General features: G+C 38.8%; 1 pseudogene; it reads left to right on the top strand.

Annotated features, from left to right (window-relative positions):
• The first annotated feature begins 1,596 nt into the window (after nt 1–1,596).
• LOC101529793 (prefoldin subunit 4-like) lies at nt 1,597–1,996 on the top strand (annotated as a pseudogene).
• Nucleotides 1,997–7,302: the final 5,306 nt, after the last annotated feature.

The following is a 7,302-nucleotide window of genomic DNA, read 5'->3' on the forward strand; positions in this document are numbered from 1 at the left end:
CCTGAAGAAAGAATGTCAGAACCACATATCTTTACTTCTTCTCAATAAATGAAGATACTTCAAAAGGTTCACAGAAAATGGAATAAAGTTCATGAAAGTGGATAGTGTTGTGGCACAGTATGCTAAACTTCAGATTTCTCTTTCTGCCTCATTTTTAGAAAAAAATTTTTTTTCTCTGCAGGACTCTGGAATCTGTAAAGATTGAGGCATAGGGATAAGGAAATGTGAGCAACACCAAGGAAGTTTAAGTGAGGAGTGAAAGAGAAAGCTCCCAGCAGCAGCATGAGGGATCATAGACAGGGCAGCTGATGAAGAGGTTGTGTCTAGGGGTTTTCATGGTTTTACATGGGGAGATTGCCTGACTGGTATGTGCTAATAAAGTGAAAACCTCTAAGCTGGAAACAGCCACTCAGAGTAGCTGCCAGAACCACATTTTTTTTTTTAATCCAGTGATTCTGGGAATCGTGACTTTTATTGATTTATTTTCATTTTATTTGAAATGCAGAAAGGAAAATTTCTGTGGGCTATTTTGTTCCCAAAATAACCCACAATAACCAGGGATAAGCTGAGAGTAGGAGCCTAGAATTCAATCCAGGTCTTTCACATGGGTGACTGAAACCCAAGTATACCTGAGTCATCATCTGCTGCCTCCACGGCAGTGGAAGAGCTGGAACTCAGATCAGGCACTCTAATAGAGACGTGGGCATCAGAAGTAGTGAATTTAATTGCTATTCTCAACTCCCACCCCATACTTACCGTTCAATCCCATTTTTTAATCAAAATTTTGAAGTGCCCTTATACAATCTAAGAGAAAAATAGAAAAAAAAAAGATCTTAAGGCAATGACTTACAAACTGAATCATGCCTACCCATAGTTTAAACTCATCAGGCCTAGCTTTGGATATGTTAATGAAGCATAAGGGATTTAGAAAATTCTTTTTTCTTTGGGCAAAGCCTGATTCCTTGTTATTGTTTTTCCTTAGAACAACAACAACAACAACAAAAAATCCAATTTTGCTGATGAAAAGCTAAACATAAGCTATGTTCCACTCTTTCATCCCTGTTCTAACCGCCCACATTTCTACCTAAGGCAATAGATTAGTCTTGAGAAGAAGGCAAACATATGGAAATCGAAAAGGAAAAAGCACATTCACTTAAAGCACAAACTTCATCCTTGTTTACACAGATTTCTATAAAGAAAATATGTATTTTCAATTCTTTATGGAATAGCTACAAAAAGGATCATGTAGAAGGCACAAAGAAAATCTTAATAAATCCCAGAACTTACAGACCACATTCTCAGCACAGAATTCCATGAAACTAGAAATCAACGGAAGAAAACGAAAACAGCAACTGCACTTCAAAGTTAAAGAATGATTTTCAAACTGTCCCCTGAATCAAAAAGGAAATCAAGCCTGACATAACTATTTATTTAGACATTAATAAAAAGAAAGTGACTTATAGCAAAACATACAGAAAGTGGCTACAGTTGTATTCAAACAAAATCATAACCTTTATGCCTTTATTATTTCGTAAAAGCAGTAGGCTTGTCTTCTAGTTCTATTTCTAGTGCTCAAGAAGTATTTCAAGTCCTGAGATGGCAGCCACCATGAAGAAGGCGGCTGCAAAAGATGTCAATGTTACTTTTGAAGATCAACAAAAGATAAATAAATTTGTGCGGAATACGCGTAGAATCACAGAGCTAAAAGAAGAAATAGAAGCAAAAAAGAAACAACTCCAGAATTTAGAAGATGCTTGTAATGATATCATGCTTGCAGATGACGACTGCTTAATGATTCCTTATCAAATTGGTGACGTTTTCATTAGCCACTCACAAGAAGAAACACAGGAAATGTTAGAAAAGGCAAAGAAAAATTTGCAAGAAGAACACTACGCCTTAGAATCCAGAATCAATTCAACGGGTGTTAGCAGATTTGAAAGTTCAATTATAAGCAAAATTTGGGAGCAACATAAACTTTGAAGCCGACGAAAGTTAAACATTTTATAAAACCTTTTTAAATTTGTTTAATAAACTTGAATTTTGTTTTTTTTTTTTTTAAAGACAAATCAAGAAATGCCTGTGTGTATCAGTTTTGCTGCAAATGCTGTGTTTTGTCACACTTTATTTTAAATCTGTGTCCAACCACTCACTAAGAACTATAGACTACTGTCATTTCTTTTTTTTTTTTTTTTTTAAAGATTTATTCATTTTATTACAGCCAGATATATACAGAGGAGAGACAGAGAGGAAGATCTTCCGTCCGATGATTCACTCCCCAAGTGAGCCGCAACAGGCTGATGCGCGCCGATCCGAAGCCGGGAACCTGGAACCTCTTCCGGGTCTCCCACGCAGGTGCAGTGTCCCAATGCATTGGGCCGTCCTCAACTGCTTTCCCAGGCCACAAGCAGGGACCTGGATGGGAAGTGGAGCTGCTGGGATTAGAACCGACGCCCATATGGGATCCCGGGGCTTTCAAGGTGAGGACTTTAGCCGCTAGGCCACGCCGCCGGGCCCAACTTGAATTTTGTTTTAAAAAAAAGAAGTATTTCATAGTCTGTTTCCCTAGCCAATCCTCTGAGCTTAAAAAAAGAACTTAAATACAGAGTAACAAATATTTTTAAAGTAGTGAAAGTATTCCACAGTACTATAAAATGTCAAGGAATGTCCAGGCCACATACCTAGCTGAACAAAGAAACTTAATGATGATCAAAGTCATGCTTGCCCAAAGAATATTTGACTAATGTTGCAGACTTAGGTTCCTTAGCTTATTGAGGTTAGGAACCAAGGCAAAGTTTAAGGACTCTGAAATGGATAACTCAGAGCAAGTACTCAGAGCATGTTAAGCTACCATTTAGTAAACCTGCATTTCTCTTAGGAGTGGTGGTTCAAGTTCTGGCTACTCTGCTTCCTGTCCAACTCTCTGCTGATATGTTTGGAAAGGTAGCAGATGATGCCCCAAGTACTTAAACCCCTGTGACCCACATGAGAAACTCAAAGTTCCTTATTCCTGACTCAGGACTGGTCCAGAAACGATGGATGGAAAGATGAATATCTCTTTCTCTCTCTCTCTCTGTCACGCTGTCTTTCAAATAATTAACTAAATATTTGAAATTTTTAAACTTTTTTTAAATTTTAAAATTCTTTTTAATATTGTTACATAATTGAGAGGGAAGGATGCATACTATGTAGGTCTCTGATTAGGGTGGGGAGGGTCAGGTATGGAGGAAGGCAGGTGGGACAATTTTTTTCCTCCTTTGTCCACAGGGGAGGCAGGGCAAGAGCGCTGCTCCTTGTTGTCAAACTACATAAGCACCAGGAAGGTAAGGAGTTAGATGGGCTAAAAGCAGATAGAGCCAGGTGCCTGATGGAGTGAGAAAAGTAAGAGTCCTTTTAAAAGTGTACAGCGTGCTTGCTTCTCCCCAAAAGCTGCATTTAGCAAGATCAAAGTGTCCATCCCATGGGCTTGGTACAATGGCTCAATGGCTATATCATCACCTTACAAGCACTGGGATCCCATATGGGCACTGGTTCATGTCATGTCCATTCCACTTCCCATCCAGTTCCCTGTTTGTGGCCTGGGAAAGCAGTGGAGGACGGCCCAAAGCTTTGGGACCCTGCACCCAAATGGGAGACCCAGAAGAAGCTCCTGCCTCCTGACTTTTGATCTCAACTCAGCTCCAGCCATTGCAGCCACTTGGGGAATGAATCAGCAGATAGATCTTTCTGCATCCCCTTCTCTCTGTAAGTCTGATCTGCCTTTCCAATACAAATAAATACATCTTTTTTTTTTTTTTTTAAAGTGTCCATCCCACTCTGAGTTTCTAGTTTTATCAAGAGAATAGCAACTGATAGGCAGGCAGTTAGGTGGGGTCCAGACAGGAATATGAATCCTTATTCTTCTGGGTTTCCAGTCTTAGAAGGAACACACCAAGGAAGCAGTAATTCCCTTCTTCTGAACTTTGAGCTCATCATGAAAACTGAAAAGAGAAGCAACCAATTATACCCCTCTGATGGCTTTTGTTTTGAGCAGGCTAGACAGGACTCCAGCCTTTTGATTAGCTTTGTCCCTACCTTCTAATTGTTAACTGCTGTTATACTCCCCCCCCACCCCCAAAAAAGTTCTACTTAGCCCAGCTGACTAATCCTCTACCTGTAATTTCTGGAATCCAATATGGGCACTGTTTTGCATCCTGGCTGATCCACTTCCCATCCAGCTCCCTGCTTGAGGTCTGGAAAACAGTAGAAAATGACCCAAAGCCCTGCACTACTGTACCCGTGTGGGAGACCCAGGAGAAGCTCCTGGCTCCTGGCTTTAGCTCAACTCAGCTCTGGTCATTGTGGCCATTTGGGGAATGTACCAGCGAAAGATCTTTCTGTCTCTCCTTCAGTCTGTAATTCTGAAATAAATAACTCTTCAGTAACAAAAAAGTGAAAAATTAAAGACTCTACTTTGACTAGATATTTGGATCTTTTCCCTCTTTCGGAGGCCCCTCTTGACTGCTGCAGCAGCAGATTTCTGTCTTCAACGTACCTTGCTTTGACTCACTGAATTGCTGGCATGGAAATTCTTCCATGTGAGACAAGAACTGAGGCAATCTTTCACTCTTTTGCAATTTCCCCGTAGCATCAATACTGATAATATAAGAAAACAAGCAGGTCTTCTTAGTGATCTCAAAAGCTTCAAAGCATGAACTTTAGACAGGAGGTGACTAAGGAATCTGGTCAAAACAAATTTTCTCTACATTGTGCAGGATAGGGTTAACTCAAAGGCCTCTGATGTTCAAAATGATTACATTCCAAAGAAGGGACTGACCCTTGATCAGCTCTTGGAAGATAACTTCAAAGCCCTTGGAATATCCTGCATGATAAATAGCTCTACACTGGAGGCTATGGACCATACCTGATAGTCTTTGTTAACAACAGGATTTATGAGGAAAGCCTTGAGCCCAGACATACAGATGCTACATAACCAGGCTTACATAAAAGAACTCAAAAAAAAAAAAAAAAAAAAAAAAAAAACCCACAAACCCTGAACACTAAAGCTCAGGTGAGTTTCCCTGGTAGGTAATATTTCATGCCTGTTGTCAAACATTGTCATTTAGGAGAATTAAGTGCAGCTTAAAGAACTTCCCTGTCAGGGTCTTTCCTGGGCTCTATGCTTCTTTTTCCTTTGCTAACATTAATTCATGCGCTTTGTAATAAACTGTCCTGTAACTTCCCTTCTATGCTCTGCCACAGAGAAGTCACTGTACTCATCACTTTTCTTCTTGGAAAGGCCCACTGTTGCCTGGAATCCAGAATGTAACTTCAATTTTTTACTGGGCTAAAAAAAAAAAAATGATGACTTTGTAATGGGCCTGGACGTTTTCTTACTATTAAAGCAGAAGTGATGCCTTTTCTAGCTTTATAACTCCTAAACAGAAGTGAAAAGAACTGAGATGACGAAGTATTTTGATCTAATAATGAAAATATTTCACATCAAAAGCTGGAGAGGGAGGCTAAGACAATAATTAGAGGAAAATGTACAGCTTTAGAATGCATATATTAAAGCAGAACAAAGGTAAAAAATAGCTGGAGTTTCCAACTTAAGAAGTACGCAAACCTAGGCAAGTGTTACACTACTGGGAGAAAAGCAGCTAATAGCTGGCAGGCATTCTGTGTCTTGTTGATGCCAAATTTGTATTAACTATACCAATGTGCCAACACAGTTGCCTTTTTTTTTTTAAAGATACGTGGAGGGCAGACATGAGCATGCCAGCAGACAGGGTCTGGACCACTGGACTCAAAACTCCTTCTATGAGGGAAATTACAGGATCTGTGGTCTGACAGTGAAGTGCATATGTCAGGACAGGGTCTTTGGTTGTTGAAGCCTGTGCAGTGGACAGCATGCCCAGATGAACTTTGGGGGTCACTCTGACTGGGCTTCAGCTCCCTCTGGTGTACATGAGGGCTGAGTGTGTGGTGGGCAAGGTTGGGCTGGGCTACAGCACCCATTTGTTTGCGGAAGAAGGAAGACAGAGCAAATTGATTAACTACCCCGGTGAAACTTGACAGCAAACTCCTGTGTGAATCGAAACTCTGAGGTGGACTGTGTCAGCCAATTCACCTTGGAAGGACTTCCTTATCCGTGGAGTGGCGATATCAACAGCATCTCAGAATTATGTACAACAGGGACCCCAGAGATTCTTTGGGTACTGGGGAGGCTGGGCATGGTCTCTCCCACTGTATCCTTACCTTCTCCAGAAAAAGAAAATGTGTAAACAATGGTCTTGTCCACTTTTCCCTGATCCTTGATCCTTCCCACCCTGATCAACTCTGTAAACATCATCAAAAGTAAAACATATAAAAAAAATTTGAAATAGAAAAAAAAACTAGTGTAACTGGTATTACATCAATTAACAAAATATTTAAATACTCTTATTGATCCATATTTGTCTTATGTTGATTTTCAATCAATATTAATTATAGAATGTGGGGAAAGTAAAAATATAATGTCTACTTAAAATTTTTACTTAGCACTTTAAAATATGGGGGGCATAAGATTTATGACTGTAAAAATGGGGAAATATTTTATTTATGCACAATCAATGAAAGCAATAGATATTTTTCATTCTTTAAAAGAAACTCATCAGAAAGCTTATGATTTTCTTTAAAAAGCCTATGATTTTATTCAATGAATAAATATTAATCTTTTAATCTATTTTTATGATTCTTGATAAGCATGTTGCTTTTTTGCAGATGCATCACATTGCTCAAATCATTATTAATCAGGCCGTGGTCTGGTCCGTGGAAGAACCCTTGGGACAAGCAACTGGCTATTGAAAACGTTATTTTGTAACATTAACTTTTTATTTGTTTTAATCTTTGCCTCAGGTGGCAAACTTCATTTTATGTGCCATTTTGTTGCTGTTATTCAAATTTCTTGTAATTTAGTGAGGTGAACGACTACAGATTTCATTATTGCATTGGATATTTGAGGTAAAATTTCATTTTGTTTATATAGTGCTGACTTTTTTTGTTTGGAATTAAACAGATTGGTAACCTAATTTGTGACCTCCTGACTTTAAGGAAACAGTCTAAAGTGGTCAAGAGATTGACTCAACATTGCCTTCATTCGTTAACATTAAAAAACTGCAAAAGTTGGTGTCAATTTGTATATGTTATTTGCCTTCAGATCTAAATGGTGATTTGAATCCAAATTTGTATAAAGACTGCAGGTGAAAAGATTTGATTATTTTTTTTAATTTTTTTTTTATTTATTTTTATTTTTATTACAAAGTCAGATATACTGAGAGGAGGAAA

Source organism: Ochotona princeps, chromosome 8 (genome assembly GCF_030435755.1).
Source record: "Ochotona princeps isolate mOchPri1 chromosome 8, mOchPri1.hap1, whole genome shotgun sequence".
Classification (NCBI taxonomy): Eukaryota; Metazoa; Chordata; class Mammalia; order Lagomorpha; family Ochotonidae; genus Ochotona; species Ochotona princeps.